Here is a 22240-nt window from a genome sequence, read left to right as displayed (position 1 = left end):
CTTGGGCAGCCAGCCCTGCAGACGCCTGGACCTTGGACTTCCCGGGCCTGAAGACACACTTCTGTTGTTTAGCCCCCACTGGGTCTGAGCTGGCTAGGCCTCCCTGCCTCTGAGGAGCCTGCTCTGCTAGCCTGGTCCTTCCCTCTTGTGTGCCCAGTCCCCCTCTTGCTTCTCAGGAGAGCATTTGCCGCTCACCTACGGCACGGAGACCCCCATGGTGGTGGCTCTGTGGTGGGACAACAGGCCTTGACCCCATGGCTACCCTGTGAGTCCAGCGTGTGATGGAACTTGAAGCTTCTTAAGTCAGCTGGATTTTTAGACTATTCTTTGTAGTTAACTTGTGGATTTACTATAATTTATATTACGATATCACCTTCACGAGTTCAGGGACCGGCCCGGAGAACAGGGCTTTTGGAAGGCCATTTTGTCAACATCATTCTTGGCGTCATATGTGTGCGCATGTGGGTTGTGTGGATGCATACATGCCCAGGTGTGCGTCCTGTTTAGCTTCAGGTTTGCGGTTACCTATTGAACATGACCTGTGGACACCAACACGTGTGTTTGTGTTTTCACACACGCAGGTATAAACTTTCCGCCTCTGCTGATCATTGGCCTGGGGACACACAAATAAGACTCTCTCCCTAGTTTTCTTTTCTAGAAACCTGTTGCGATACCATTAAAAAAGGTTAAATTACTATAACATTTGTGACATTTTGACCTTGATATTTTCAACATTCTCCCCTGAAATAGTTGGAGACTTACATGTGAGGTCCTTGAATGAGGTGGAAATCTTCAAAACCAACAGTTATTTCTAGCGCCTGCTCCCCCTCTTCCTGCACGGTGTCTGCTGGTCCCTCTTAGGGGGGTGCGCCCCCCACCCCTGGACCTGAGCACAGTGGGGGGAGTTTACAGCAGGTGCCTGGTAAAGGCTGATGCTTTTTGCAGGCCTGGTCCGGCCCGCTGGGTGCCCGCCCGCTTGGGCAGCGCTGAGGAAGGAGACCAGCCCGCCGGAGTCCCCGCGCTGCCATCCCTGCCGGCGGAGGGTCGCGGTGATGTGGGAGGCCTTGAGCCCTGCCCATGTCCGCCTCACCTGTGGGGCGGCGCTGAAGCTGGGAATGTCCACGTTGAGGTCCATGCTGCTGAAGCGTCTTGCAGACGCGTGTGCTTCGGGGGGCGGGGTGGGCAGGATGGGGTAGGAGGGGTCTCCTGCCTGCGGCCACACAAAAACCCAAGCGCTGCCTGACTCTGGTTGGCAGGGAGCAGCCAGCACCACCCCCGCTACTGGCTTTCCAGTGTGGCCACGTCCCGTTACTGGGCGCCAGTGGCCATGCCTGGGAAGCCAGGAGGGACCCAAGTAGAATCCCACCCAGAAAAAGGATCAGGGCCTCCCAGTGAGACATCTGTGACTCGGGGATGGCAGAGCCGGGGGTGGGGGGGCACCACCCGGGGTCAGGGGAGCAGGGAGGTTTGCAAGGAGCCGCGCTTTACAAGGAAACTTGAAGAGCCCCCAGCTGGGTGATGGCTCCGCACTTTGGGGCTGCAGCTGCTCTCGTATCCGCCATCCTTGGGGTCCCTGAGCCTGGGGGACCTGCCGCTTCATAAACGCACACGTGGCCCTGCCGGGTCCCCTCCGATCTGGATGGTGGTGAGAGGCAGGAAGAACAGAGCGTGTTTCCTCTCTGCCTTCCTGGGCTGCCGGACCCCTTGGGTGCCAGAGGTCCTTAAATGAGTTCACGGGGCGGGGGGCATTTGTTCAGGGAACCAGAAGCACGGTGACTCCCCCCAAAGTGAAAGCAAGAAAGGAGAAAGTGGCCGTCCCTGGGGGAGCCGTTCGCCTTCTGAACAACCTTCCCGGATCGTGCCGGGGACCCCGGGCGGTAACCAGGCCCTTTCATCCGGCATTTGAATAAAAGCAGCGTCTGTCTCGTGGGCCAGAGCGCCTTCCTCCCGCGTGGCCCTCGCCATACCTGAGCTGTCTGACCAAGGCTGCTCAGACTATTGAATTAGGCCGCTCCTGGCGTTGCTGTGGCTGGCAGAGCCGTCCCCTGCGATTGTTATCAGCTATAATCAAATCTGGACAGGGGCTGGAATGCTAATACCTTCCCAGCGGTGTGTCCCTCTGCGCGGACACAGGCCAGCGGTCCCCCCCCTCGTCGGAGGCGCCTTGGCGGCTCCAATCCTCTGCGGCCTTGTTTGTTTCAGCAAGTGGCGCCCGCATGCGTGCTGTCAGCGGGCCAGCCGCCCAAGCCAAGGCCTTTCCTCTCCAGGAAGGGAACCTCTTACCACCGCGGGCCTCGTGTCTGCTGGGCGCAGGAGACAGAGTCAGTGAGGGACTGTGGCCCTTCAGGGGCAAGGGGTGTGCCAGGTGGGCCTGAAAGGCTTGTGCCTCAACAGATTTGTTCATTTACGCCAGGGCACAGCCAGAAATAGGAGGGGGTTCCTGCCCTCCAAGGGTTCACAGTCAGGGCGACAGCTCTCCAGCTAAGTGGCGTGTACATCTCAGCCTGCGTGTTACGGACACCATGATAAGTGTGGATAGGGAGGCGGTGGGGGGGGGGTGCCGTTCTGGAGGACTTCCTGGAAGAAGTAACACGTGAGATGACTTGGGGGCAGAATGGTGAGGAGTGGGTGCTGTGATAAAAGCCTTGGCTCAGGACTTGCAGGAATCCCAGCAGAAGGGTTTGAATTCGCACCGGCTGCCTGGGACAAACATGAGTCGTGCACGTCATGGCTTCAGTCTGAAGGTGGAAGGAAGGTGAAGAGCCTCATGGCCCCTTTTCCAGCCCTTGTGATGAGGAAAGTGGCCCTCTCTTTGCCAGAAAAGCACTCGAAGAGGGGATGGAGGACCGGAGGGAAGGCAGCTGCGTGGGGGTGGAGAGAGCGACAGCTTAGCCCCTGGAAATGTGCACATTCCCGTGACTTTGTGCTCCAGGTGGCTGATGCGTCTGCAGGTGCTGATGACAGGAGTCCCCTGAGGGCCCAGGCACAGCTGTCGAGGCCCAAAGGCTCAAGGTGAAGGAGGCAGATCATCGGGGGCCCATACACAGCCTGTGGGGACACATGGACACCTGGAGCTTCCACAGAAGAAGGAGGAGGCAGGCAGGTGACAGGGAAACGCAACACCTGGGGAGGAACCAGCCGAGGACAGGTGTAAGTGTTCCAAAGCAGCAACGCAAAGGGGCTGTGACGTTCCAGGGATGGACGAATGGACATGTTGAGAATGGAATCCAAGTGTGACCACACCCTGCCTGTCACTTACTGCCTGGAGAGAGACCCCAGGTTTGGAGACAAGCCCCAGGGCCCCTCTGCCTGTGCCCATGTCCGAGCGGGGCTGCAGGGGGTGGGCAGCCCTAGCCCTGGTAGGACCTGAAGGCTCCAGGAAGTTATTCAGGAAAACACTTCCCAGGCTTCTCCACAGCCTCTGTAGGACCCCAACTTCCTCACCAGCACCCCGCTTTTCTGGAGGGCCCCCTTCATTTTCCACCCAGAATGTGTCTCCTCTTTGGCATAACCCTGTCCCCCTCCTAAGTCCAGGTCTACCTCCTCACTTCTTTGCCTCCTCCAGGCAGCCTTCCTAACCACTCCCGCCATGTAGCTCCCCCACAACTTGCCCAACCCCCTGCATCCTGTGTTCTTGGGCAGCCAGGTCCCCATTGGGGAAGCTTCCACTGTGAGAGCTAGTCCTAATCACACCTCAGGTGGTGCAGACACCGCCTCAAAGAGGGGGTAGACGATTTCCAGGGCAACTTATAATCCAGCCCCCTACCCCCAAAGCTGGGTCGGCAGGAGACAGGCCATCGGCAGGTTGTGGCCCAGGTGGGCTCTGGGTGTGAGTGGCAGAGAGGAGGCTAGAGGGAGGAAACCCACTCTGATGGAGCTGGACCAGAACTCCCGCCCCCGGGCTGAGGGGTCTAGTCACAGGAAAATCTTCAACCAACTTTGAAGCTAAAGGTGTTTCTCACAGGTCCTCTAACCCCCGTCCTTGGAGGCCAGCTTGGGAAGGTGTTAGCATTCCAGCCCCATCCAGGTTTGATTACAGCTGATAACAATGGCAAGGCCAGCTGTCCCCTCGGAGCATTATGGAGAATGACCCCCGGATGAGGAAACTGAGGGCCAGGAGGGTGGAGCCACCTGCTCAGGCCACACCATCCTCAAGGGCTAGCAGGGGCCAGAGGCTGGACTCTTCTCCCCAACTCACTGGGCCGTCACGAAGTCTGAGAGACAAGCCCAGGAGCCAGCCACAGGCTTGTGTCCAGCCTTCTGCTGGGTGTAGAATGAGACTGTGTTGGGGGGGGGTCACTTTCTACATTACCAAACACGCACACGCAAGAATGCTACCCCTCTGGTGGTACCAGTTTCCAGCCTGGAGTCTGCCCACACAGGCATGCACCCTGCTCCATAATGGAGCTTGAGGGCACAAGCTCTCCATGCTCTGTAAAGCTCTGGGGCACTCAGGGCCACCACCCGTAGAGCTCCAGAAACACTGGAGACCACGAACACATCCATTTCTGTGACTATGTCTCTGGTTCAGTGACCAGGGCATCACGTAAGCACGTGATAGTTTAAAGGGGGTGTCCCATGCACACATCTCCTCAATTGCCAAACACCTGCTGGGGGTGTCCCGTGTCCCAGCCACAGGACTGGGTGTTTGGTACCATGGGGCACAGACAAAGCTCCCACTTTCACGGGGCGGCTATGTGGGATAAGGGAGATGCAGCCGACGGTGCATCATCAGAGCTGATTGAAAGTGGCCTGGGCTGGCCCTGAGAGGTGGTCACTCTCCTGACCCCAAAGCACCACTTCTGCTCCTACCTCTCTCTCTATGGCAGCCAGATCAGGCATGATTTATTCCCATTTTCTAGAAGAAAAGATCCCGACTCAGAGAAAGTCACTTACCCAAAGTCACACAGCTAATAATCAACAGAGCCAGGGCTCAAACCTGGACTTGCTGGACCCCAAATTAAGGGCCCTTTACACTATCTCACAAACTTCCCCTTGCAAAGTTACTTAGCAGGGTCAAAACACAGAGGTGACATCTAAAAGCCCAATGCTGAGAGGGTGCCTGGGTGTGAAGAGATCTTTTTCCATTCCCAAAGGGTCCCGGCCCCTTCTGCCAGGGAAGCAAGACGCGGCCGGGGTGGTCGAGGCCCCTCACCCTGGCACCCCTCGGATGCAAAACTCACTTCCTGTCAATGCGTTTTTTTAGGGGCGTCACCAAGCTGAGGTTTCAAAAGCCAGTGACACTAAATAAGGCTCAGCGCGGGTGATGTGTGTGTGTGTGTGTGTGTGTGTGTGTGTACGTGTGGGGCTCCACGCCTGCTGCCCTCTGCTTTCCTGCTCACGGTGACAGGGTCAGGGAAGAATTTTCTGTGACTAATTAGGTTTTAACTTGCCAGAGAGAAAGTGGACATTGGCAGCCTATTGTATACGAGTGAAACGCAGTTTGAACTAGAGTGAACTTAATTTCCTTTGCACTGAAAGGAAAGAAAGATTAATGAAATATCCCCAAATCCATCCTGTTAGTTTTTATTAAATCAGCAAATGAAATTTAACCTCCAATTCTGTTATAACGTCCTTTCCTGGAGGTTGGGTTTCAGCAGGCCTGAGTGAAATAGACACCCTCCCTCTAGAACAACATTTCGATATGAAAATTACATTATTGCAGTCAACACCAGGTTACCTGAGGAACACGCCACTTGAAAAACAATTATTTCCACGACGAGCCAAATGACACATATTTGGCCTCAAATTTACAGGGGCCACAGCGCCCTGAAGACGGCGTTTCTGAGGGCCAGTCTCTCCTCTCTGCTCAAGGCTGATTTAAAAAATCAATTGCGCTCAATGTCACAGCAGCTGCAATGCTTTTATCTCCCAATAAAAGCGAGCAAAGGGAGGGGAGCGAGGAGAGCCCGCGGGGTTCTCCTGGGGGTCGTTCTTGTAAAGCTTCAAGGGGACAGTTGGGCCGATTATCAGCTGAGAACCTGACGTCTTCGAAAGGCAAAGTGCATTGGCCAAGGTCACGGAGCTGTTCGCTAGGCACGGGGGTGTGTCTAGCCCCTGACTCACTGCCAGGCCAGGTGTGGACAGGCTCAGCCTCCAACACTGGCTCCCTCAGCGTCCAGGGAGCCTCGAGCACCCACATGCACCCCCCTGTGACCTCAACCCCGCGACTGCCACGAACCCTGGCCACTTGTGGCTTCTTTCCTTGGGCCCACACCATAGCCCCACGGGGGCCTTCAGATGCCATTTATAGGGCGTGAGAGGACCAGTCACCACCCAGGGTCATGGCGAATAAGTGTCCGGCTGGAGTAGAGGCCCAGGGCTTCAGCCTCCGAGTCCAGGGCAAATGTCTGCACTGCAGTGCACCCAAAGGGCCCCGCTGACCTCTGTGCTCTATGTCCTGGGGACACGGCCAAGGAGAGGGAACACTCACCATGACCCCAGAAATGGCTTTCAAGTGAGGGACAAGGTCCAGCCTGTCTTCCCAGCTTCCTGCCCTGTCAGATTGAAGGAAGAACAAAGGAGGAAGTGGTTTGGAGAGGCGTGGCAATCTCTCTCTCTCTTTTCTTTTAGATTTATTTATTTATGAGTACAAGAACTGGGGTACAGGCCAGAGATGCAGGAGAGGATTCACCAGAGACAGAGTGGGGAGCAGAACAGATGGATGTACTGAAATACGCTGCTAAGGGGTGCAGTGGGCAAGACAGGAGAGGTCTGCTGCGCCCTGTGGGTCACCTCCCTGGCCAGGGAAGGAACTCGTGCTGCAGAGGCTGCGGGTAGCTTCACAGTGCTGGGTCTTAACCCCTTGCACTACTAGGGAGACCCCATGGCAGTCTCTTTTTATTTCTGTAGCACCTACAGTGTCTGAGGTGGGGGCTGTGGGGCAGAGTGGAGCCTCTCTCCCCCAAAGCTGGGGAGACCCACCAGACTCAGCCCTCAGCTCCCAAGAAGACGGCTCCATCAGACGGAGTGCCCCAGACGCCTGCCCGCGGGGAGGCGAAGTGCTTGTCGCTGGAGGAGACAAAATGGAGACCAGGGGGCTACCTGGCAGGGTTGGCGGGAATAGGGGTGCAGCTCATGCTCTGCCTCAGCACCTTAGGGAACTTTATGTCCACATCTGCTCTGGGGCGCCTCTCAGTGACCCCTGAGGACACCGCCATAGTGGTGTAGGTCTCTCCTGTAGGAGAGGCGCCAGCAAAGAGGACCCCTGTCGCCAACCTCCCCCAGGTGAGTGATGGGGCACACACTGCCCTACTCTATGTCCTGTGGGCAGCCCCAGGCATCCATGGCCTTGGCTATCACGTCTGGGACCCGGGACCATGACAGGTTCTCCTTGCCAGGACTACCTCGCTCCTGGGCCTCCAGAGCCCCACTCTCAGCCGGCGGGTGGCATTCACCAGAACCTAAATGCAAGAGGGACCCTGCAGATTCCCCAGTGCCCACATTTTGGGCCCCATCGCAACTCTATTAGCTGCATAAAATATTCAAAGCGATAGCCAAGAAGGAGGCCCCTTTGCCAAGGTTCCCCCGGCCTGTCCTCTGGAATTGATTACTAAGAGCCTTTCAGAAACAGAAATAAAGCGATGCCAGGGCGGATGGACAAGCTGGGGACTGGCTCATGTTTCTAATCCAGGGTTCCCCTCCCTCCCCCACCCCGGAACAAAGTCTTCTCCAGTTTTCAGTAAACTTAACTTGACAATCGTCAAAGAGAATCAAACAGCACAGAAATGAAGCCTCTAAAAGATGTCAGGAGCAGTCAGAATCGCTAGAAATTTACTACGCTACCCGCCCCCCCCCCCCTGAATTAGTATTTAAATCTTTTAGGAATGGGCTCCAGGGGCCAGATTATTTAACTTGCTGGCAAGAATGCCCTTGGTGTTTGTTGTGGGTATTACCTCCCGCTGTAATCCCCAGACTTAATCTGCGGGGTTAGCGGGAAGACATCAATTAGCAGCACCCGCTCTCCCCGCTTCTCACCCCAAACCCCCATCGGAGGGGAGGATCCCTGCAAGGGAGATAATTAGCCGGAGGGACAGCTCTGTTCTCTGCAGGCCCCGGGCAGGACTGGCCCAGACCACCAACAGACTGGGGCTCTCAGCACACCCCCTGCTTTATCAGAAGGTCCTCCTCCGGCTAAGTGGATGCTGCCTCCTGCTTATTAGCAGCTCCAGCCCGGCGCTTCTCTCCACACAATGCCTCTTCGCAACACAAGGATTTAACTCAGAATAGGCTTAGGGTACACCCAAACATGGGCACAGCTGGCTTTCGAGGGCAGCACCAGGCTCAGGGGTCCACTTCTCCCAACCGATGTGACTCACCTCCCAGGCCCCCATCCTGCCGGGCATGGAGAGGCGAATCCACATTTGCAGATCATTTCCCAGGTGCCGAGCTCTGGGCTGGGCAATTTTTAAATGCCTTTTATTTCATGCCACAGAAAGACCCCTTCCACAACTCCTCAGCTCAGCCCGGCCACCCCGCTTCTGCTCGGGTGCACCAAGCAGATCAGCGGGATCCCCCGTGAAGGGAGGCACTCGAGGTCCAGGCAGGGCATACAGACGTTGTAGACAAGGTACTGGCACACGAAGACATGGCCAACCCTCACGGCCATGTGTCTGGACGGGGCTTCCATGCCCAGAAGCAGTGGACCACGGATGGGCCCAAAGATAGGCTGCCTCCAGCCCGTCCCCAGGAAGGCCGAGACCTCCGCCTTCTGCTGTCACGCTGGGATTGGGAGACAATTCACTGCTGCTGCTTTTCTAGCACCAGAGCACACGTCCTCCTTGGGTCCGGGAATCTCTGACCACGACGTCGAGGAATTGGTCTCTTAGAAACCAATGAGGTGAGAAAGCTGGAGGTCGGAGCTGGCCCATAAGTTCTCTCCACCGAGCAGCGTGGAGACACAGAGCTGCTGCCCGGAGGGGCTGGGAGTCACCTGCCCGCAGGGGTGGGGCCTGCGGGCCTTACAAGCGGCACATGGTCAAAGCCAGTGCCCGTGCTCCCCTCCATGGCTGTAAGCCGAGGCCCACGGTGTGTGGGCAAGCCTCCAGCCATGAAGGGCAGAGGTGACAGTTTTCCTGTCCGGATGGAGACAAGCTCCACCCTCCAAACAGCTGTCTGCCCCCGAGAAGAGTTGCCAGGGTGGACTGCGCCCTGCTAAGGGGACCTTGGAGGTTTCAACACTACATCTCCCTGGGGAGCCACATGATGGGGGATGGCTGGGACCCTGGGAGCCTCTGACCTCTGCTCTCCTGTTTGCACAGGAGAGCGATATGGCATTCACCCCCTGATATGCGCCACCCCCCCGACTTCCAACAGGCCTGGAGATCACACACACGGGGTGAACCCCAGGGGCCGCGGCGGCCATGTAGAAGGGCGGTGGTTCTGTGAGGCAGAAACCTTCCGGGAGTGAGACACTCCGTGTGGTGCCCGGGAGGGGCCGAAGGTCACAGGTCTCGAGTGGCTGACCTGGCCTGCTGCTGGCCCGCCCTGTCACCTCGGCCGTGTCACCCTCTCTGGGCCTGTGTTCTGACTTCCCCGGGTGCGGATTGTGTGGGGCGGTCAGTTCTAAGCATCTGTCTGTGTGTGGCCAGACTGTGCTGGGGGTGGCCTGCCCTGGACAAACAAGCATCTCGAGTTCGCTGGATGATTCCGTAGGTCTCAAGTGGGTGCCTGTCGGCGAGATACCTTGGGCTTTCTGCTCAGAATGTGTGGCAAGAAAGGCCTCCTGAGGGGGGTTCTCTAGAAAGCAGATTCCAGCCCTGGCCTCCAGACCAGTGGCCAGGCTGAGAGACGCTTCCAGGTGCCACAGGGAGGCTCCCCGCCACCAGGCGTCCCTCACGGCGAGGCTGTGCCCCTGCCCCACCTGAAGCGTTGGGAGCCCATCCGCAGGACTTGCTGCCTGACAGCCCGCTGCAGACCCAGCCACTCCCCTCCCCGTGCGGCCTTGGCCGGTCCCCCCCTTACTCTGGAGTCTGGTTTCCTCACCTGGGGACAAGGCCTCCCCCTCCTTGGGTTGCTGGGGACTGAATGGCAGAAGTTGTGCAGTGAGGAGCCCCTCAGAGAATAGAGTGGGCCCCCACGAGTGTCCTCCCCTAACCCGCCACCAATGTGACCGCTCTGCGTGCTGACCCTCAGGAGCCCGCCTGATCCAAGGCTGCTTGGTGGTCGCTTCTCTCTTCCCTCGTGGAGTGGCGACTGCTGAGCTCCTCCTGCCTGTGGGTCCCGGCAGCCCCAGGAGAGAGGTGGAGCGGCCTCCTCCTGTTGCTGAGCTCATTTGTCCAGAGGAGAGGAGACGTAAGCACGTGGCAGTGGACACACGTGCAAGGGGCGTGCAAGCCCGAGAAGGGCCGCCCAGGTGGCCTTAGCAACGTGACCCGAGGACCCGTCCCCCTGCGCAGGGAGAGGCGCTACCAAGAGGCGTCCTCCCGGAGTCTGGTGTCTGGGGTCTCTGCCTGAGCTAATACCCCCCACAAGGGAAGCATCTTCACACCCTCCCCGACACTCCTCCACAGAGCTCCCCACCTTCCACGGGGTGCTTCCTCTGAGAGCCCCTCGCCGTGACCCCACACTCAGGGCAAAATTGCCACCCCCCAATGAGCCTCAGCTGCACCTCCCATGACTAAGGTTACCCTCTTCCAGCACTTCCAGTCACGGCCTTTCTATTGCCATTTGGTGAGAAACCCCAGGAAACCCCGGCAGAACCCTCAGAGCCCAGGGGAAGGCGCAGTTAAAGGTGGATGCTGTCTCGTGATCCTCACAGGTCTCCCCACTCTTGCTGTCTTCCACGAGCTTCCCTCTTGCCTCCCTTCTCATACACACATGTACATGTGCACACATACGTGCACACATATGTGCACACATGCGTGCAGGCACACGCGCATGTGCCTTCCCTTCCAGCAGTCTTTCTTTCATATAATGCAGTGAAATTTCTCAGCAGAGGGGAATTCTGCAGGAATCAGCTAAATTGACCCGTGATTTCTGGGTAACTCCTGGTGAGTCATTGGACCTCAGAAGGCTCTGGGGTGGAGAGATGCTTGCCAGGAAGGTGGGGAACCAGTCCCAAGAGGCTCCTGTGAGCCCGTCCCTCCCTCCTCCACACCAAAGCGCCAGGGGAAGGGGAGCTGGGTGAATTATGTGAATAGATGTGGTATTTTATGAAATACAAGAAGAAAATGCTCTAAAACCCATAATCATAAACACAGCATATGGAAAAGGGAAAGAGCTAGTTTTGAGTCAGAAGCGTCTTTTATCTGCTCCCACCCCCTTCCCTTTCTGGTCAATATTAGATACATAATCAGAGAAATGCTTAAATTTCACCAAAGGCTCGCTTGGATTGGAAGTTTGAATTTTTTTTAAAGAAATTTCCTACCATCCATTCTATAGCAAGAAGGATTTTCTTTCTCAACTGCTTTCACCTGTCAAAAGCCCTCTGTCCAGAAACTGAACAGATCACCCCTCTCTCTCGCTCTCAGTCTGCGAAGCAGAGCGGAAGGCAGCTGTCTAGTGAGAGCCCGGCACAGGCACGGACCCCTGGCACCTCCTGCCTGCCTCACGGAGGGTCTGCGAGGGCAGCGGCAGCCCGCCGGCTCGAGGGCTGTGGCCACAAGCTGTGCCCTGGAGCACAGGATTCTGGGTGACCCCCAAAGCCCCATCTGCCAGCATAGAGGTCCCCACTTGGGTAGGTTCCATGTGAAAATGTAGAAAATTGGAGTAAAGGGATGATCCACCCCAACCCAGTCGACCCAGGCAATGTTCCTGGTTTTCCACATGTGAAATAGCCACATGTGAAGACTCTTCAGTCACCTTTTCCTGTCGATTTCTCCTCTCTCTCCTTTCCTCTTTTCTTTCTTCCTTCCCTGCTCTTCTGTCTTTTTTCTTCTGCTGTATTAATTATCACAATATAAAAATTAGAATGAAATATATTCAGTGATGATGTCCTAAAACCATTTATTTACAACAGACCCTAGCATGCCACCCCCGTCTCTTTAGCACCTTTGGTTCTAGTGTATTCTAGTATATCCCAGTATATTCTAGTATACTCCAGAACTATATCCTAGTATAGTCCTAAAGCAAGCACCTGGGGTTCCCCACCTCAGGGGCTTATTCATGTGTCTCTCACAGGGGAACAGATGTTGCTAGGAATGATGATCCTTGGAGAGCCTCAACCAAGTGTGCATGGCAAGTGAAAGAACAAGACCCAAGTCCCTTGCCTTTCAGAAGGGGCAACTCTGAGACCCCACAGACGTTCTCCAGAGCAATGCACCTGCTCTTGCCTGCCTTCCCTCCCTCCTCTCACTCCCCCGCTCTCTTCCCTGTGCTCTCCAGGACCACCTCCCAAATAACTGTGACACTCACACCCTTGTTTCCAGCCAGACCCTGGGGGACCCAACGCAAGACATCAGCTGGTTATTGAACAGCTATTGTGGACTCACACGGCACTGGGTCTTGTGAGGGAGACAGAGGTGAGTTGGCACATTGCACAGCCAGGTGCAAAGACTCCATGGGGGGCCAGGAAGCTTCTCCCCAAAAGTCCAGGCAAAACCTGTCCAAGGAAGAGCACAGCCTCTGAGCTGCCACACCGGACATCCCAGAGAGGACCAGTGTGGACAATGAGGATGATGGGGTTGGGGAAGGGAGGTAATGGTGTGCCTGTCGGGAGGAGCAGCACGTGCAAAGGCCCCAAGCTGAAATCCACAGCCCTGTGCAGAATGGGGATGACCTGGCTTCTGGCATGGGCTTGGGACTCAGCTCTGCCCTGCAGTGGCAGTAGGGCTGGGCCAAATCAGCCAGATGCTCAGTATCTTCACTCTTCTAAAACAGCCGCAGCAGGTCTCCCGAAGGCCCAGTGAGTCAGCAATCCTTGGTGTGCTTTGCAAAGTGGGGTGCAGATGGTAGTCATTTGGGTATGTGCGTCCTTACGCGTACGGACATATGAGCCTGGGGGCTTAAAAGACTCCTCGCTACCCCCACAGTACCTCCAACCACACACTGCTCAGAGTCTTTGGGAGCAGCAGAGAAAAGCTGTCATCTCCATCATCCAGAGTCTCAGCACTGTCATGAATAGGAAAGATAAAGGGCTTCTTACCAATTTCATTCTCCTGCTATTGACTGAAGGCCAGCAGAGACCTGGGCCTGCCTTAGACATGGAGACCCAGCCATCTGCGAGCAGCTCCCTTTCTGCTTAGGAGTGCAGACCCACAAAGAGCCAGGAACTCTAGCAAGTCATTTCACCTCTAGACTTTCACTTTCTTGTTCTTTCGCTTTTCTCATCTGGGACATGGGGAGAAGCCCACCCACCTCACACAACTGCTTGAGCGTCACCAATCTGATGTGAGAGCAGCTGACAGTCCCTGATATAAGAGTCAGGGAAATACACACGACTGGGGCATATTCAGAGCCCAGGACCGGCCCAGAACACAGCAGCACATAGAGTAAACCCCTACTCCCCACCCCCACCCAGCAAACAACACAAAACAGAAGACACTCACATTGTAGGGCCAGGCCACATGCCATTTATCTGTTTATCAGCTAATTCACTGTGCTGTTTCCATATTTGGCTGCTTTGAACATTTTAAAGTCTGTCTTTGGTGGAAGGGTATGCGCATTTCTGTTGAAAGACTCCCAGGAGTGGCAATGTGAAACAAAGTGTGCAAACATTGGACTTTAGCAGATACAGTCTCACAGTTTTCCAAAGCAAGTGGTAGTGATTTCCATTCCCCCAGCAGTGCAGGAGAGTTTTTGTTGATCCATGCTTTGTCAACACTTGGTATTGTCAGTGTTAAATTTTAGCCATTCTGGGGGAATGGCATAGGATTGCATTGTGCTTTATTTTGTATCTCCCTGATAACTGCTTTTGTAAAACAGTTCTTCACATGTTTATTGGCCACTGGGGTATCTTCCTTCATGTAATACCTGTTCAAATCACTTGCCTATTTCCCTACTGGATTGTCTGCCATTTTCTTATTGATTTAAGAGTTCTTTATATATTCTGGCTACTAGTTCTGTGTCAATTATATGTTCTGCTAATTTCTTCTCCTGCACTGTGAGGATGTTTCAGGTAGAGTAAATGAATGGAATGAAAGGAAACGACACCCAGTTAGTCAGGGCTAGGTCATTCTTTTCATACATGGATGATAAGTGCTCACAAACTGTCTGGAGGCAACACTAACATGACAAAAATTCCTAATATGACACATCTTTGGACAGAGATCACAGACATCAGAAATCACAGACCCCAGATAGATAACCAGTCCATTGCTAGTTAGAGATAGTCCATTAAGATAAGATTTATATATACCCTGAGTTTCTGCAATGGTACAAATACTCCATTGGGTTAAAATGTGACCTCCATAGAAACCCTTAGGAAATTTCCTATTTATTTGTGTTCTGAACACAGAGCAAAGTTCTTGGTAAACCCGTAAGCACTGGTTCTCAAAGAGTAGCCCCAAGGCCAGCAGCAACAGCATCACTGGAAACTCACTGGAAACACAAATTCTCAGGTCACACCTCAGACCTACTGAATCAGAAACTCAAAGGGGGGCCTGCCACCTGTGTTTACACAAGCCCTCCAGGTGCTTCTGAGACATGGTTAATGTCTGAGAGCCCCAGTTCTAATCAGTCACATTTATCAGGACCCAGAGGGCAACCCCGGACCCAGAGCTTTAGCTTTCCGTGGCCAACACATATTGTGCATATGCCAGGCTCCTCCTGCTGAGCAGACCCTTTGCAGGTATGATCCCATTAAATCCTCAGCATAAGAAGGTGTGGTATCATCATGTCCATGTTGCTGACAAGGAAGCTGGAGCTCAGAAAGGTTGAGTGACTACCCAAGGCCACACAGCTCCCAGGTTGCAACCCATGTCTGTTTGACTCTGAGGTTTGTGACTAACCCACATGCTACTCCTAAGAGCCCCTGTGCCCAGCCAGGAGGTCCTGACATTATCAGGAGGCAAGGGAGGTTTTGCTCTTGTTCCCATACTCTGGATTGAAAAGGTGTCTGATGCCTGGGAACATACCAGCTCACACCTGCAACAACATCTCCTGCAGGAGCCAGGGGCAAACCTGGCAGGTGCCGGGGGTGTTGTGGGGCGGTGCAAAGGACAAACATGAAACACACTGGGTGACCAGTCTTCATGTCTGAGATTCCATCAGAGGTTTTTTGTTCAAGTTAAGAGGCTCTTGAGGAGCCCGGGGCTTTCCAGTCTGGGTGATGTGAGATTAGTTCTGGCTGATGGATGGGGTGGGCGGTGGGTAGGAGGCCTCCCCCAGAAGATAGTCTTGGAGAACCTGAGGCACCTCCCTCCGTGGCACTGTTTCTCCAGGACCGCGGACCCCCAGGGGTTTATTTTGCTGTTTACTTTGCTGTGAAGCCCAGTGTCACAGTTTCCGGGCCTTGCTCTTTGTTCCCTAGAGCTCAGGCCTCCCTGCCCCCAGGCCAGGGGTCTCTGCATCACCCCTGATGCCTCCTCTGTTTTATCAGAAAATGGTCAACGGTCATTGGAATGACGACAGTTTTCTAGCATTGGCTAACATCTCTGACCTGCTCTCATTCTGTCTTTACTTCCTAGCTGCAGAAGGGGCTGAATTCCTCCGCTTCTATCAGATCGGCCCGGCAGCAGCACCTGATTGGAGAGATAGGCCCAGTGTTAGTAAACTTGACGTAGAGCAAGGAAGAATCTGGAGAGCAGAATCCTGAGGGCTGGGAGAGGCCAGCTCACCCCCTGACCATGGTTCCCCAGCTTCCACCTGGCTGCCAAGGCAGCTCTGCTGCAGGGGGCGCCGCTCAGCACGAGCGGGGACTTGGCACCTCGCATGTGTGGGCACGGGACGAGGCGTTAGCAACAGCAGCACGACGAGACTGCGGTGCAGAGCCAGTGACAAGAGGAGCACGGCCCTGGAGGGGGGCAGGCGAGTGACCTGGAGCCTGGAAGCTCCTTGCCGCAGGTGGCACCAGCCCCATGTTCCGACAGCTCCACTGTGCGATGCTGGCTCCCTTGAGAACCGTCGGGCAGGGGCATCTAAGAGCAGCGGTCAGCACGCTTGCCTCTGGTCTCCGGTCCTCAGCTCCGCCGACCTGCACCCAGGAGGCGCTCGGCGGATGGCGGGTGAGTGCGCCCATCAACACGCGGGATTTGTGGGAGAGGAAGGAGGAAGGAACGGCGCTGAGGCCCTGGCGGGCTGAGACCCTGCAGCACAGCCAGTTGGAAACCAGAGCCCAGAATCTAAAAACTCGAAGGACAGGAACGTCCGCAGGCGGTGGCGGAGCGCCCGGAGATGTCCGCGTGGCGGCGGGGCCGTGTGATGATGCTCCCACGGTGGCCAGGGGAGGGTGAAGGGCCCCTCGCCGCATGAAGGGGGCGGGCAGGAGGATTCAAGCAGGACTTTGTCGGATGAGCTCTGGGGTTCTTCACCCACTGGAGGGGTCACGCTGTGGGGTGGCATGCGGCAGGTGCTAGCTGAAACCCCACGTGGGTTTTGCTTTCGCTCAGAGGTGTGAAGACTCCCAGCGCTCTCCCAGTGCAACTCCCAGATTCCACGCCGCTCCAGAACCCGAACTGCACAGTCGGGCTGCTGGGGCCCAGAGCAAGGCGACAAACCGTCCAGTTTTCTCAAGACTGTCCTGGTTTTAGGACAGAAAGACCCAAGGCCTGGGAACCCCGTCAGTCCTGGGACAGTCGCTCGAGTCCTCTATGTATTTATGTACATGTGCATGTGTGGACATGTGTACGTGTGCGGACATGTGCATGCCTATGTGTACGTGTGAGTGTGTCCGTGTGTACACACGTGCATGTGCACACACGTATGTATGCATCTTTAACTGGAACGCAGTGCAACCTGTCTCAGGTGTTCCTCATCGAGAAGCAGCGGGTGTCTGTGCTGCATTCACCTGTGTCTTTAGAGACCACCACGGGACAGGCAGACGCAGGCTCAGCCCCCCACACCTCTGCCCCTTGGCAGGCAACTAGGCTGGTTCATTGCTCTCTAACTTGCAGCAGCTTGTTCCTGGGCGCTGGTGAGGATCCACAGACTTGGGCACGGATGGCACGTGGCCCAGGACGTGGCCCCGATGAAGCCGTCTAACACCCCTTTTAGGAGACAAAACCCAGAACAGAGGCTGACTGCTCAAGGGCTCCCACGGTGCCTGGGGGACAGGCCGGGCTGCGCAGCACCCTGCCTCATGGGCCAGTGCGCCTCCTTAAGGCAGACCAAGAGAGGCCTGGCCCCGAGAACCTCCCAGGCCCCCGCTGGCCACTCCATGGCCCACACGCCTATCCTGTGTTCGGCCCTGTGGCCATTGCCACAACTGCCTGGTTACAAGTAACAGAAACAGATGTTGGCTAACCAACAAGACAGAGTTTACAGAAGGACATGGGGGCTCCCAGGACCACAGGGACAGCTGAGGAGCCAGCTGGGAGCAGCCGCGGAGGGCGCAGGGGGGACATAGCAGCTGCACCAAGGCGTCGCCTAAGGAGGAAGGTGTTCCAGTTTCCCATGCATAAGCCCACCCAGGAGCCCCAGCCCAGGGGGGAGCCCAGCTGGTGGAGGACGCCCCAGGAGGACGGCCAGAGCGGACTCGGGAGCATCGCCCCCCACAGCACAAGGGCCGGCACCAGCACCCAGAACCCACCAAGACTGCATCCCAAGGGGGGTGCTGGAGGGGACCAGGGTGCCCCTAGGAATGGGAGGCAGGTGTGAGCTGGGTGCACCCACGCACCAAGTGTCCACTCCAGCCCAGCAGAGGTCGGGCTGCAATTCGGCCTGGAAATGCCTCGCCCTGGGCTGCTTTCGCCCCTTCCAGAGCAGCGACTGCTCCGAACTCAGCCTGGTTTCCAGGGCTGCAGCAGCTCCTGGCACCACTGTCCTGTGCCCGCGGATGCTCTTTTCTCCCGGCCACTCCCTTCCTCTCGCCCCTGACTTCCTCAAAGCGAGAAAAACCATTTCGGGCTGGACGAACATTCCAGCCGGCGACCACCTTTGAATCGTCCCGAAACCCAAGTCAATTTCTCTCCTTGCAGTCAAGTTGCTGAGATGTTGGTGAAACCGCTGTAAGGAAACGGTAGTAACCGTCCCAGAAACTCCATGTGAACCGGGACCAGAAGCCTGTTTTTCCCCCAAATGGGTCCATTTTTCACTTTCTATTTTTCCAAAACGTTCAGAGTAATGACTTGCTGAAAACATGGAATACACCACGTTGTTTTGAAGTCCAGGCTGTCTTCAAGGCTTTTCTACCTCCGATTTAACTTGCTGGGAGCCTCTGGAGTCTGGTATTAATAATAAATATTATTGCCGTGCATCCTTATTTTTCCCTTAATTTAATTAGAGAAAATGTAATAGCCCTTATGAAAACAATATATGAGTTTTCAAACCTAATTAACATGAGACAAAGTGCGCAGGTCACTAAAATTGTTGTTTTCTCTGGAAAGCTTCCATGCAAATAGATAAAAACAAAACTGCATTTAATTCCACAGCCTCAGTTAACAGGCAAATCAGAGATGACGGGCTCTCGCCCCAGGGCTCTGTCTGCCTGGTAATAAATACTTTCCTTTTGTCACGATTCAAGGGAGAGTGAGAGCGATATGCGAGCCCTATCAAATATTCCAAGGGGGAGTCAAGTCAGCCGTGACCGGGGTTCAGCCTTCGACCGTTCCTGATCTCTAAGCCGCCAAGCAGCCCAGATGTGAGGCGTCGGCCTCCTGCGTGGCCATTGTGCTCTGCTTGCAGGGGTCCCTCCTGTATGCCCGGTCAAGGCTGGCCTGTCCTGGGTGCCAGGCAACCTCTGTCCAGCCCCAGCGGGTCTCCCTGGGTGCCCAAGTCTGGCCGGTCCCCACACGAAGTGGGCAGATCCCCGAGCCGGGACAGAGCCTGACTCTGCTGGGTTTGCTCCAAGGCTGGGCAGGAGGCACTGTGGTTACTGGCTGCAAGGGTAAGAGAGAGCCCCTGAGTGCCTGGTGTGGGCTCTGCCAGGAACCTCCCAGCCTCCTCACAGTGCAGATTGGGCTCATTTCTCATGACACGCCCCCCTTCCTTCCTTCCTTTCTTTCAGCAACAGTCCCCCATGTGCCGGAAGCTCACCCCACTTTCCTGGGTTGGAATGCAAGCCCTTTCTATGGAGACCTGGGTGAGTCTTCCGACTCTGTGAGGCCTGGCTGTAAATGGAGGTAATTAGAGCATCGGACTCTTAGTGTCTCAGGGTGGCTTAAAGCACCTACTGAGTGCTCAGCACATAGTAGGTGTTTTACAGGCATTCACTTCCATGTATCTTCTCTAGGACTGGCAACTCCCACTCATCTTACCCAACATCAGAGCATGAAGTGGGCCAAGTTGCCTGCTCCAATGCTCTTCCTTCCCCAGTCTCATAAAGCACCCACAGCCCCCATTCCTCACAAGGTTTCGCACTCATGCTCTGGAGGAGCTGCATCTTTGCATGCAGACAGTGTCTGGGCCTGGGAGTTAGAAGTCCAAGAGCGATATAGGAAGTAGGGTCGGCTCCAAGAACGAGACTTCAGGACCCTACGAGAAGGCTGGATCCCCTGTCCACACTACTTTCTGGGTTCTGGTCAGTCCTGCCAGAGAACTGGAGTGGGGACCCAGAACACCAGGCCAGCACAAGGCCAGTGAACCCCATTTCCCAAGGAGAATGAGGCTCAGCAGGGTGGGCACTCAGTCAGGACATCAGACTCACACGGGGCCAAGGTGAGTGGCTGTCCGAGCCTGCTCGTGCCTGGCATGGTACCCGGCCGTTCCTCAGACCAACCACTGGCTGCCTCCCTGGGAGACAGTCAGAAAAGAGCTTCATTTTCAGTAAACAAGATCGTCACAGCAGTCATCATGTAATGTGGTATTTCTACTCGTTGTTGTTATTATTAATTAAAGCGCGTTTCCTGAATGTACATGTTACAAACGCTTTAACTCGAGAAGCAGACACCAGCTTGGCGAAGGTTGCCAGTTCCAATTTTCACTAATTCTGACAGCCCCATGGTCTCCACTGGCAAGTCAGAAGCTTCCTCTAAGTGAATCGCAGATGTGAGTGTGTGAGTGTGTATGTGTGAGTGTGTGTGGCCCAGAGGAAAGGCCCTGAAAACTGCTTTTCCATGGAGGATTAAATGCACATTTATCTCTGTCACTAACACCTCCTGAGATGAGAGCAAGGGAGTAACAAAGGGTGGAACAAAGCCACACACACGCACACGCATGCATACACACACACACGGAGAACTGAGAAGGGGAGAGGTTGTTTCCAGAAGATGAGAATGACCCCAAAGTCATTGGATGGAGAGTAGTAGCTGACTTGGCAGGACTGGGCCTGTGGGGGATGAAGGGAGCAGCTTTAAAATCAAGCCGATTCAAGAACCAGATTCCCAAAGACCCAAAGAGCCCCAAACTGGAGGCTGCATATTCCTCAAAGAGTAAGGATTAAAAAATATCTAGAAATAAGATTGGTCCAGAAGCCCCTTAAAGAGCAATTAGAACCCCGGCCCCCCATTCCCGTCATGCTCTGCCACGTGGCACCCGCCCAATGCTCGCGGAGGGAAAGGGTAACAATTTCTGGACAACTGAGTCGGGGAGAGTCAAAACCCAAAGACACCAAATGTGGTCAGGGGCAGGCGGGTGCCATATTGAAAGTGGGAACTGAGTAAGAGTTGGCATCCTACGTGGGACCCTGGTGTAGGCCCGGGCATCTGGGTAGCACCTCCCACAAGCGTGGCCCTGGAGGAGACCTCTCCGGAAAAACTGACTTAGCTGAGAAAGAAATACCCGCAGTGACTCGCCCGAGGGGCACGCCCATGAAGCAGCCATAACTCAATGCCGGGCCCCCAATCAACAAGCCCACCCCTGCATCTAGTGTTTTAGGGCTTTGTTCTTCAATATGAGCAGAAAGACAAGAATCACCAGATATCTGAGCACTAAAACCAGCGAACAGAACAAAGGGTTGTGGAGGAAACAGAGACTTCAAAAACACAAATTAATATCCTCGGAGAGATAAGAGAGAGAACTGCATCTAAGAACAGGATGTCATTTATAGCGCTCTAGAAACTAAAACCTACTTCAAATAAAAATCCAGGAAAGGGTAGGAAGATGTCACTGAGGTAATCTTTTGGAAAATAGCAGAGTAAGACAAAGAACTGGGAAGTGGCAAAGCCAGGGAAAGGAGAGGGTCCAAGCAGGAGGTCCAAGAGCCCGTTAGGATTTCTAGAGATTGAGAGACTAGGGAAAGAGAGAGAAATCAAATCAAATCATTCAGCTTTGTAGAGTGCAATCAAATATGAGTGTCCAGATTGAAATGGCCAGTGAAGACCTAGCTCAGGATGGGAGTGGAAACCCCACCAAGGCAAGTGTTTGGAGATTTTTTTAAAAGCAGGGATAAAGACATCGCAAATTCTTCCAGGAAGGGGTGGGGGGAGGGGATATTAAATAATCAGAAATTATAAGGGCACTGAAATTCTCAATAATTGGAAGGTAAAAGATGATGGGAAAATGTCTCAACATTCTAGAAGAAATGATTTCTAAGCAAAAATTATGCAGGCAAAGTGTCAGTTGAGTATGAGGTAAACAACAGACCCTTTTAGATATGGAAGGTGTCTCATGTTTTATTTCCATTAATCATGTCTGAGGAAGCTGCTAGAGGATGTGCTCCATCAAAATAAGGGAGAAGATCATGAAGAGGGAAGACATGTAAATCTGCTAGGGTTGGCATAGCAAGGTAAACCAGGGGCTTCGGCAGCAGAAGTTTCTACTCTTACAGATGTAGAGGCTGGAGCCAAGGTGAAGGCGCCAGCAAATTCAGGTCCTAGTGAGAGTTCTCATCCTGGTGCGCAGACAGCTGCCTGTGGCTGTGTCCTCACATGCTGTTTCCTGGGTGTAGGGGCGGACGGGGAAGGAGGGAGATCTTCCTCTTCTTATAAGGGCACTAATCTCACCATATTAGGACCCCACCCTGAAAACTTTATTTAAGAGGAATGACCTCCTAAAAGCCCTAGTTTCAAATATAGTCACATTGGGAGTTGAGGCTTAAAGGCCTGAATTTGAGAAGATAAATTCAGCCCACAGCCAGTTGGGATCCATGCACTAGCGCATTTACATGGGACCAGGGACATTTCCAGGATGGCATCTGGGCGGCCGAAGTAGAGAAGAGCCCCCTTGAGAGCAGAGGGTGGCAGTCTGCAGGAGTCCGTAAGGAAACTGATCCATTACCTGATATGTTTGAACATATCAAGAGGGAATTCACTCTCTGCCCCCCAAA

This window comes from Talpa europaea, assembly GCF_964194135.1.
Source record: "Talpa europaea genome assembly, chromosome: 8".
Classification (NCBI taxonomy): domain Eukaryota; kingdom Metazoa; phylum Chordata; class Mammalia; order Eulipotyphla; family Talpidae; genus Talpa; species Talpa europaea.
The sequence above is the reverse complement of the archived record's forward strand: the minus strand, read 5'-3'. Positions refer to the sequence as shown.